Source organism: Stegodyphus dumicola, chromosome 4, assembly GCF_044657685.1.
Source record: "Stegodyphus dumicola isolate Sdum_Otavi_A_Nest chromosome 4, ASM4465768v1".
NCBI classification, from domain to species: domain Eukaryota; kingdom Metazoa; phylum Arthropoda; class Arachnida; order Araneae; family Eresidae; genus Stegodyphus; species Stegodyphus dumicola.
The window spans coordinates 221,325,127-221,337,439 of record NC_140771.1 but is presented as its reverse complement, the minus strand read 5'-3'; the positions used below and the strand labels follow the sequence as shown (position 1 = coordinate 221,337,439).

Genomic DNA, 12,313 nt, shown 5'->3' with positions numbered 1-12,313 from the left:
CATCGTTAACTGTGTTCTAAAACTTTTTATAACTTTATGCCTAGTTAATTGAAGTATAATTAGGAAAGTTTTATTATTCGAGTGAGGGGTAGGGCCCTGTAGGCCAGGTACCCGGGTGATAACCCATTCTACAGAGGAAAATAGTAGGATGTAGCTCTTCATAGCAAAATATTTACTTTGATTTATTCATCGTAGAAATCATCTGAGATTTAAAAGGTATACTATTGATCAAAAATGCTTATGAGCCATCATAACAACCTATTTAATCCTTTAGTTAGCGGGTTATTTGTTACAGTGATATATTCTCGACTGACTAGGTCTGTTTTCGAGTGCTTCGGTACTTCAGTATCTTAGACGTGATTCTAGTCTTTTTTTTTTTAATTTCTGTAAAGTGTTTGTATTAATTGCTTATAAGAGGTTGGCACGTGAAACGTTGGTTCGAAACGACCTTACGATCACAAAGCTGTTCGGCGTTTGTATCGTTTTACTATATGCTGCTGATATTCTATGGATTATTATAGAACGAATTTTGGACTTTATCGCAGAGGAGGTTTACAGATTCCAGTTATGGCAGAGGAAACTGCATACTAGCAGTTCTGGAGTCTGTTTGTTCACATGTAAACAAACATACTCTAGTCAAGACAGGCGGATCCTTCATAATCTTCTGAATTGGACATACTAATGAAAATGAAAGGATTTCTCAATCTTGAATTTAGCCGATAGCCTGCTATATTTCCCGGAACGCCCACTGAGTAACTACGCCGAATCTATGCACATTGTTGTGAACTCTAGCCAACAGATGGCGCTGATATACCATTGTTTGTACAATTGTTTTAAAATTATAATGTAGTTGTGTTGACGTTCATTTTCAATTTTAGTATCTTACGCTATCTGTTGAATTTTAATTCAATTCCGTGCATCGTATATTAATTACTTTGCCTAAAATTTAACCTTAGGAACGGGCATCGCAGCATTAGTGTTCGAACACAATATTCTTTCTCGCTGTGGTTTGGATCCATACATGGGATTAATGTGTATCAACATACTTTAATCGAACATGCAGGTTTCTTTCAAATATTCATGACATCATTCAATATAATCTAAATAAAGGACTCTTTTTTAAAACGGTGGTTAGTCTTATTTGTATTTTCATAAACTATATTTGTTTTCAATAAAGGCACATGAATCGCAGGAATTCTAATAACTCATTCGAATCAAACGGCAACGAGAGTGTTTTTAACTTCTGACCACGGAGAAAATTCATATTGAAGTGCATAATGAAACTTCGCCTCAAAATGCGATCGATTTCAAATAAGGAAATAACCAAGCGAGTGTTTACATCTGATTCGTGTCATCACGCGCAAGATTTTCAAAGCGTGCGTAGCACGTTTCCAGATTTACTTTTTACATGCATTGAAGAGATGCTCGAGCTTTCTCCGTTCGAACTATTTTCTTTTTAGGCTCTGAAAAGGCAGCTGCTGAAAACAAATATGAAAATTGATATCGGTTATTCTTGACTGTTAATTTAATTAATAAAAATTTCCTTGAATTCAATACATTTTTATCTATATTGAGTTAAGCAAAACAAATTCATCCATTGCGAAGTTACATACATATAATATTTCCTGTAGATCCCATTGCATAAATTATAATAATTAACATTTTTATAGAAGAATTTATATAACATTTTTATAGCCATCTTTATTTATAACTATTTATAGTGATCAAATCGTTCGGAATATTTCCTTCAATTTTAGTGCTTTCGAAATCTTTTCAAGTGTTAAGAATGATATATTTCCCGTTAATTCTTATAGGCTTTGCAGTCGCACCATATATAATTTTAGAGTTCAGTGAAATTCACAAATAAAAACCAAAGATTGTCGTCTTTAGATACCTCATATTTTGCTGTAAATAATTAATGAGTATTCAAAAAATTTTTAAATTATAGAAAAGAGTTTGGTTTATTTTTTTAAGCATAAAAAAAAAATCTCCAAACACAAACCTGCGCAGCCGGGGGGGGGGGGAACAAACGTCAAAAAAAGTAATGCAGAAATATCAAAAATATTGCAGGAAAAAAGTATTGGAGCACACATAGTTTTTTGCATAAAATTCTAAAATTGTTTTTTAATAATATACATTGAGTTTCCTTTCATTTTTTAGAATTTTAACCTGGTCCCGTAGACGTGGATTTTACAAAATTTTGATACATATTTGTTCCTATTGTTTATTATTCTGGGGTGAGTTTTTTACTTCCTTGTACGAAGTAAAACGTTTCAGGCAGCATATTTCAACGAAAATATCCATTTTGACGGCTTCGAATGCAACTTAACGATGTTTTTGCGTGATATCTGTACGTAAGGACAGAATAAAAGACTCTTTTCCACCAAAAAAATTATAAAACTGCTTTAAAATGAATTCTGAAGAGAATTTTTCGTGGCGTCTGTAAGAACGTACGTACGTACGTATCTCGCATAACTCAAAAACGAGTAGCCTCAGAACATTGAAATTTTGTATATAGGACTTCTATAACATGTAGATGTGCACCTCGTATTTTGGTTGCAATCGGCTGCGCCAAACGCATATAAATATATTTATATATATATCCACTCTGTTACCCGGCTCAGTGATCTCAGTTTCTTTACTCTTATATGTTTGTAAATTGTACATTTTTTGCTTTAAAAATGATTGAATTATGTTGTTTAGAATTATCAACAATTTTAAAGTTGTTTAAGTGCCGCTAAGCCTAATAATTATTTTGATGGCGGCCATTGCTTGTTTACATTTGAAACAGCAAAGTAGTGGATTTGTTGCCAATCTAGAGAAATGTAGCTTCGCAACAACAAAGATAACGCCTTCATTTATTATTGCGAATTAAATCATGCTTAATTCTTTCTGGAAATTTTTCGAGGAAATAAGTGTTTAAGATTTACTTCGTAATTTTTAATACAGATATTTTGAGTTTTCATGTATTTTTGCCTTGTCGCGAAGTGAGAACTGAATTAATTGAATGTGAAATATTCAATCGTCTATGAAAAACTGTTTTCTTTTTTGTTTTGTTTGCTTAATTTCTTTTATACATCGTTCTAGCTTTAGTATTTGAATAGAACACGTGGCAACGACTAGATAATTCTTTAAATGATATAAATTTTGTGCATTCTGAGTTATAATATGAACGAAATATAATACTGTTAAGTGAACCTAGCGCCAGAGCTTCGCTATGGTAAACAAATAGAGTGAATTTTAAAGAACGCATTTATTCTATTGTGGTTTATGCGCTGTCGGCGAAGTAGATTTAATTCAATCCAATAAGTTTAAACGAAATGCAAGAAAAAATGCGTATAATTTAATACTCCGTACAAGGAAGTCATGTGGTGTGCACATCAGATTTTTTTAAATTCAGTTTTGTTGGAAATTTTAAGTTTTTAATCTCTGTTACACGTGATCCTAAATGTATTCAACAGGATTAAGTTCTGGCTTTCAATGAGATGTTGACCTGTTAGTGTAAAGTACGTAGTTTACTTTACAAATAAAATTATTGTGCTTGGGATCGTTTTCCTGATAGACATAGTAATCAGACAATATATCCACTTTTTAACGCTCTATTTCAACTTTTGTTTTAAAATATTTAAATGCATAAATACGCTGCAAGTACTTATACAGCCCCAAATCATCTGTTCTGCTGAATAAGTAGAGATTCAGCGTTGGGTTTCAGTAAGTTCAGTGTTTTGAAGTTTATGCTGGGTTTTCGCCAAACCATTTGCTTTCTATTTTCCCCAGAAGTAGTGAATTCACTTTCATATACAAATAAAAATAAATTCGAACACTCTGGAGGCTTTTTATTACAACCTATTTGGCTAATTGTTGTTTCTAATATGTTGTTCTAATCCTCAAGTCCAGCGTCTACTAAACGAGATTCACCTTCAAAAAGTCAGAGACTAGCACAGGAAACCTTAATAGGTCGTCGTAGGACAAACCCCAGACACCTAAGACTATGTGCCGAAGAAGCCTGCTCATTGTTACCTTTCGGACAAATCGGGTGGGTTTTTTGACCACCCTGGCAGGCAAGGCTTCTTAGATGGCCACTAATAAAACGAGAGAGTGCTGCCTGGGTGCATTTGTCACAGTTCATAGCTACGGAGCCACCAGGGGGCAAACTAAGTCATTTTATCAGTATGTTTCCTGGCAGAATACAGCTTAAGGTAAGTCAGACAATTAGCAGTAGTCAGAGCCTCCTGGACACCCTTCTTCACCAAGACATCCGCCTCTTCATTTCCCCAAATGTCCACATGTTAGGGTATCCACTGAATGTGCATATCACAAGAGGACGATACTTGTTTTAATTTAGTGAGAACTGAAGTTACAATTTTGTCACTAACGTTACACCAGTTTGACAAATGTTGGATGCCATTACGATTATCAGTCATAATACAGATGGCTTTAAAGTCTAATAAAGACATTACTATATATAGCTCAGTCCCTCATCGATAGCGAAGAGTTCACTTTTAAAAACTGAGCTAAAGGCAGAAATTCTTTTCTTTATTTTGACATTCCATTGGGATCTTTGATAAGTACTTCACTACCAGCGGAATCCACTAAAAATGAGTCCCACTAAAAATACATTAAAATGAAATCCACTAAAATGATGACCAAATCCTCATTTTTATTACCATCCAGTACACATAAGGGTAGTGGCGTTTGGGATGTTATTTAGAATTTCAAGGGCAAATTGTCGAAGGCAAATCAGCGCATCATTTGTCTTTGTGATCCTTGATAGTAGTTCAGTATGGAAACTGACCCTGGGAAGACCACTGAGAGGGTCAATGCATTTTTCAAGAAGCATTGTTCTACCGTAGGGTCAAGTAAGTTGTTATGCTCAATCTGATTAAACGAACTGTTTTTCTTAAGTCTCGTTAATATAGCAATGCCGCAATAAATCCGACGTATGGTTTTGAGAACCGTAGCTGTAAAGTTTGTTGTTATACTTCATTAGGCTGGAGTTCTTTCTGATACTGAGGGGCTGAAGATCCACCTCAAACAACTTTTGAGTCATTGTATGTTATGCAGTTTTTAGCCCAATGGAACGTTAGACCCAAAGGGCTATTAGTCTCAAAACGGCATTTTGCGTCGTTTCACTTTTCAAATTATTGCCACCAAATATTATCCCCATGTATTATGAACATGTATCTGCATGAATTCTGTATTCCCCCCCCCCATGTATCTGCATGAATTCAAATGAATGTTTCTCACATTGTGAAAAAATAACGGTACCTAGAGCCATCAAATTTTGAATAACGTACTCCTCCAACCAAACATGGGCACTTGGAAGCCCGAATTTTGAATTAGTTTTATTATCGATTTCCTATTTTGTAAAACTTTAACGAATTTTTGATTAACAAACTCAAGGATTTCAAAGCGAGCAATGGCAACACTGTACGGGAAAAAAAAATTATCTCCAGCGCGCGAGATTGGGTATCAGAAATTTTAAACTTATGCTCTTTTAAATATTTTGCAATATTCCTGCTGAATTGAATTTTATGGTTTATGTGCGAAGAACATAACATTTAATAAATAAAGGTAACACACAAAACCTTAACAAAAACACCCCTTTGGGCGCAATACAAGAACTGAAAGCTTTCAGATTTTTTAATATTTTTTTTATATAATTTCAAAAAGATTTATCGACTTATGATTAACTTTGTGTTTAGAAAAGCTAAGAAAATGTAACAAACTGCCTTTTCAGAGCCAATCAAATACTGAATAGCGCATACTATATGTTTTAATGCAGTGGAGATATAATTCTATGAAAGGTATTTATTGAGCAAAAGAGTGAAAATTTTGATTTATTTTTTCATATTTTCCAAAGAAAAAAAAAGAGAGAGAGAGAAAAGTTGTCTGTCTCTATACTGCAAAGAAATTATATGGAAAATACGCAGTGACATTTACAGCTGTTTATATTGTGGAGACATAAGAATTTTTTTTTGGGGGGGGAGGAGCCAGAGAGATGAAAAATGAGCTATGCCTTCGCCGGGAATCGAACCGCGGATCTCTGGAATACCGGCCCAGCGTGCAGAACCACTAAACCACGAAGGCATGCGAAGAAGGCGGGAGAAATACCTTATAATATTTAAGGATCTATAAATCCTCCAAGAAAGGATAATTTATGTAACTTAATAATTATCTATAGTTTTACAATATATATGGAATTACATCCATTGAAGTGCAAAAAAGCAGATATATAAGATACTATATACTTCATTAATAAATATACATGTTCCCTTACTTATTTTTGCAGTTTGTTGTTGAAATTTCAGAAAATGTAGCTTGTAAACAAGATATTTTTATATAGAAAATACTTTATTAGTTGGTTCACCAAACTGTTTAATTGGTGTGTTTTGATAATCAAATATTTTTTGAAGGTGGTAAGTTGTTTACATTCTTCATTTTCCAAAAACTGGGCGAAGAGCCAAAATACGCATTGCATCTTGCAGTTGTTAATGGAAAAATATTTCGAAATTTTGGATGTTATTTTAGCTTGAGAAATACAAATTTTTTTAGATAAAATAGGATGGAATGATGAGTTTTGTTACACGTTAAAAATATATTTATTATAACTACATTAGTAAATAATCAGGATTAATTTGTTTTCATAAATAAAATTTGAAGAGAAATTTGATTATTGGGGGGGGGAGGAAAGGGACAGTTCTATATCTGACATTCTACTAGCCGATTGATGAAATTCAAATTGCGCGTTTCACGACTTGCGCGACTTGGGATATATATTAGATTTATATATAGCATTGTTCTGATATAGGTATTTTGACGCAAAATCGGACTTTTTCTGAAATGACATGCCAGTTTTTTTCCTATATTTCGACTCTAAGACACAAATTTTGTCTAAATATAAAATTTTGTAAAATTTGCTGTGAAATTTAAAAATTTATCTTGGCGCTTTTTTTTTTTTTTTTTTTTTTTTTCAGTTTGCGCTAAGCATAGTTTACTTGGCGAACTTCTGAATTTATAGCAATCTATTTTCCTTCCTTTTTTTTCATTATACACGAGCGGGAAAAGGGTCATTGTTCATATTTTCAAATAATTTTAACAAAGAGCGTAAACCACATTTGGCGTTATTATCGACATTTGGCGATAAATAAATAAGAAATTCCTGTAGTCTACTGCTTTTTTTTTTTTTTTTTTTTTTTTATAAAAAAAAGATGCTAAATTACAAAACGCGCCAGTATGTAAATTCATGTATATCTTAGAAAATTTTAAATAAAAAATCTCTAATTTTTTGTACGTGTGCCTCGAAATACATCTACTTTAAAATGATATTAAAAGTTTTATAGATTATAATACAAAAATTTTTTCGAAAAATTTATCAAAATTAAAAAAAAAAAAAAAAAAAAAACAAATTTTAAAAATAAATCATAGAAAATGGGCGAATTATATTTGGATTAATTCTAAATTTCGAATTCTGGAAGAAAGAATCAAGTAAGTTTAATAAAAAAAAGAGACATTAATAAATATATATTAAATTCAATTAACATTGAGGAGGTAAAATTTTGAAAGCTAGTTTTATAAAAACTATACGTGCGTTTTTTACAAAACTTGTCAGTTTGGCATAATTTGAATCTTAGAATCGAAATATAGGGAAAAAATTGGCATGTCATTTCACTAAAAGTCCGATTTTGTGTCAAAATACCTATATTAGAGCAATACTATATATAAACCTAATACATATCCTAAGTCACGCTTTCGAGACATGAAAAACGTAAGTTGAATTTTGTCAATCGGCCCAAAAGAACGGGAGATATAGCACTCTTTTTCCCTTCCCCAGGGGCGCAGCTAGATGGGGGCAAGGGGAATCTGTCCCCGGGCGCAGAATCCAAGGGGCGCCAAACTGATGCTACGACATTTTAGAATTAAATGTTTTCCATTCTTGGCAACCAGTAGGGGGCGCGAAATCTTCAGTTGTTCCTGGGCGCTGAAAACCCTAGCTACGACTCTGCCCTCCCCGCCAGTGTAGGAGCAACGAGAATTCTAGGGATTTACTTAAAATTTCGTAGCGATTCCCGTGTGTTTTGAATGTGTAGCGCATACCTATGTATTATGCATATGTAAATAATCTGTACACCTGTATATAGTCTGCTAAACGCGGACTGAAAATGAAAAAAAAAAAAAAAAAATCTTTAAATGCCATTCCCTGAATGTAGTATAGAAAACGCACCAAAAGAATGAAATAGCAGGGTTTTGTACATATATTATTAAGGCGAATCGAAAAGGCTAATTACAGTTTTCTGAAAAATGTCTGCATTTATGATGAGCCACAGCATGAGTCTTAAACGTTAAACCACTGTAATTTATCGCAAAAACCTTAGTAATAAACAATCATTCATATAACTGTTAATATGACTTTGATTGGGATAAAAAGTATGAATATATAAGTGTACTAAGAATGTAAAATGAAGAAATCAATTATTAAACATGAAATGCTTAAGCATTTCCAACGTTTTCCCAATATATCTTTATAAAATGTCAGTTTCCGCAAATCTATGAAGATTTAAAGTGAAGAACTTCGTGACATGTTTGAATTTCGGTGAATAGTGCAAACACTACCCATACACAAAATACTATATGAACCAAAACATAATATAATTGGATGGTGCAAATTCCCGGATTGAATTAACGTCAAATTTGTGAAATATGGTTCACTTATATTTCAGCAGTCAGAGTGATGTGCTTGAGAACTGCCTTGTAGATGCACTGCTTTCTTTTATTCAACTAAAACAGGATATTATTGGTGCAAATATGAATTCTGTTGTAAACGTTAAATGTAATGCTGTAAACGTAGTAAACGAATTATTGGCATGAATAATTTTATTTATATACTGAATAAAAGTGTACGATTACTTGAGGGATTGTCGTCAGTTTTCGAAGATTTCATTTAATAAAGTTGAATAATTGAAAAATATATTAAGAATATTTTTAGTTCAGCATGTTAGGAAAGTAAAAAAATAGATGTAATAAAGATATTAAAATGAAATTTTTGAATAAAACTAAGAAGCATAAAATTAGTAATTAACAACTTTGAGTGTGGCGTAGATTTAGTCAAGATCTCAATCGTTTTCGAGGTCAAACAGGATCCTTTTCGTCAGAAGCAAAGAAAACCTTGCAGACTGAAGCCTTGCCTTTCTTTAGCCTTGCAGATTTCTTTGATCCTGATGAAGATGGACCTGTATCTGTTTGCCCTCGAAATTGGTTGAGATTTTGACTGAATCTACGCCAAACTCAAAGTTATGTCGTTACTAATTTTATGTTTTACTTGGCGTATTTCTCTTTTGTTTTCAAATATAAGAAGGATGATCTCATAAAGATCGCTGGTGAACTTGAAGTTAGCTAAAGTGTGTGAATTAAAGAAAATAATAATGGCTTATTTGATTATGCAAAGCACTCGAGGGCTATCTGTGTAAGGGAAAGAATGCCTTTCTTAAAGACATTCTAAGTGAAACTGCCTCGGATACAGATAGGAAAAAGCACGAAAGTGCTGATCCAGTGAGATCTTTCGTCGGGATACGAAACCCGGACCGAACTACCAATGTTCAGCGACTTTGCCTCTTGGCCGTTGGTGGGCACGAAAATAATTATGAGCAGTGCCAAACGTAAGGAATGTTTCTGTGAAGTATCTTTCAGAGACTATTATGAAATAAAGATTACACGAAGAAAAATTACGACAAGAAGAAAGGCAGGAAAAATTACATGAGAAAGAAAGATAGGAAAAATTTGCAAGAGTCAGAAATATAGGCAAAATTATATGAAGAAAGAAGACATGATACGGATAAAATAAGGAAAAATGAATTTGAAAAACTGAGGACTGAAACACTACTTAAGTGCTCAAATACTGAAACGGATTCAGAAAAAGATACTGAATGGAAACATTCCTTTGACATGAAAATATTTTTTAGAAGACTAATCCTAGGAAAATGGATATTAGTTTATATTCAGTTATATTCGAGAAATAAGAGAAAAAATATGGAAAAATCAGAATGGATATATTTATTAGGACTGTTCAGCTTATTGGGAGTGAACCAGAAAAAAATAAGATATATATGAAGACGTGAAATAATTATTATAGGAAAAAATTAAACTTTGTGCAGAAAAATTTCGAATGAAGTTTATACAGTATCAAAGAAACCAAATAATTATCTGGCGTAATTTTGCATTTCAGCAAATAACGTTTTTTTGATAAGTTGATAGAAGGTGTACAAATGCACGATTTTGACCCATTAAAGGATATTTTCGAAGATTAAGTGAAAAGCCGTGTTCCTTCAGATATTTGTGACCATTTTACAGATGAGTGGTCGAAAATTATGTCGGCCTCAGAGGTAACAGAAATGTTGGATAGTTACGAAAATGTCCAAGATTGTGAAGAGTAAAAGTGTTTTTCAAAACAATCAGGAAATGGAAGATAATATAGAAATGCAAATAAATAAAAAAAGAAAAATTTCTTAAAACAAAGATTTCAAGAAAATAGAGAATGTTCAAATATAAATGATAAGTTAAATTCGAAAGAACTCTTCGATGCTTTGAATATGCATTTTGAAACCATTTAAAACCATAATGCCCAGATTTGAAAGAGAATATAGTATCATCAGCTACAGTAAAATCATTGTTAAAAAAAAAAGTTAAATGCCGAATTATTCTTTCTTTATATTTGTACAGCTTAGCGGAATGTAGTTACTGTTGCTATTTCTGGTCTACACCGTTCACTATTATTTCTTTAATTGGCGAAAAATATATTACTGCAAAAACGCTTACTGGAGAAAATGTGCGGTTAGAATAATCTTTTGATTTAGTACTAATAGCTGATATTGAACACATTTTTAATTTCGGTAAAATTGTAACTAAGGCAGCCGCTATCAGTGATTCCTAAGATCAAGGCCAATTGAAAGGCCAAATGAAAGATCAAGGCCAATTCTTTTTCCAGGAAAGAAAAAGACATTAATGCAATATTGCTTAAATGCTTTCGATATAAATTCTGACTCTTTTCAGTTCCGGCCTAAAAAGAAATTTCCAAGCTTATTCTCTCTATTTAAATTATCTTCTTCTATAATTGAGTATGATTTAGAACATAGATTTTATCTGCTAGAAGATAATATACTTATGAAATGAAAACGGATAAATCAGGTGTCCAGCGAAATTAATGCTTCTGCGTGAGTACAGAAAGCTTCTAAAATACTTGTGCCATGAAAGAACAAATGCTCACTTAAGAATGGCTAAAGAAAAAGGCAGTTGGCCAGATATCTGTTTTGGCCAAACTGTTTTAAGTTAATAAAAATTTTGTAAAATCTTATGATCAAAAAGGGAAAAAGACATGTATAAGAAGAGGGCACAACGACTTCTATCCATTGCGTTATCATATCACAGATCTGTAAGGTGAACAATTTCCGTGAAGACTTAAATAAAATATCTATTAATATTTGCCACAATCTAAGAGAGAACTGTCCAACTCTTCGGTACATTATGAATCCATGTGATATTAAATCCGTGCATAAAGCTAATAAACGACTTCTCTCAATTTTTAATAGAAAAGAAATCATTCTTTTAGAGATTTAAGAGACGAGGTACATTACCAAAGTCTGGAGAAGGTTTATACAGTAAAAACATTTATAAAAAAAATAACATAAAATTATTTCTATATATGTTCGCTCTATTTGTAGTTGAGCTACAAAAATTTAAAGACTTTTCCCTCGATATGATTTCGCGAAAAGTTCTCCCAGAAAAAGAGGGGGGATCTACAGTTTTCAAATTCTAATGAGTTGAATATAAAACGTAGTTATTATTTTTTGCACGTGCATTGTGAATTGATATCGTGTTTTATGTGCGTTATTACGTGCGTGAGCAAGAAAACTTTAAAAAAGTTAATTATCTAGTGAATTTAAATAATAATAATAATAATAATAAAAAAAAATATGAAAGGTTTCAGATTTTAAATTGCGTCCAAAGCGGCGTTTTTTAACGTCCAAAGCGTCCAAAGCGTTTTTTGCGTCCAAAGCGGCGTTGTGTGTTACCTTTATTTATTAACTATCAAGTTCTTTGCACTTAAACCATAAAATTCAGTTCAACAGCAATGTCGCAAAATAATTTTAAAATGAGCCTATCTTTAGAATTTCCGATACACAGTTCCGCGCGCTGGAGATAAAAAGACTTTTTTTTTTTTTTTTTTCATTGCCGTTTGAGAGTATTGCCATTGCTCGCTTTTAAATCATTGAGTTTGTTAACCAAAAATTCGTTAAAGTTTTACAAAATATGAAATCGA

At 32.5% G+C, this 12,313-nt stretch overlaps 1 protein-coding gene across 3 annotated transcripts in view; it reads left to right on the top strand.

Annotated features, from left to right (window-relative positions):
* Positions 1-12,313, top strand: part of LOC118189290 (ras guanyl-releasing protein 3-like) — a 194,450-nt gene that overhangs the window by 52,629 nt on the left and 129,508 nt on the right. The window lies entirely within an intron of this gene.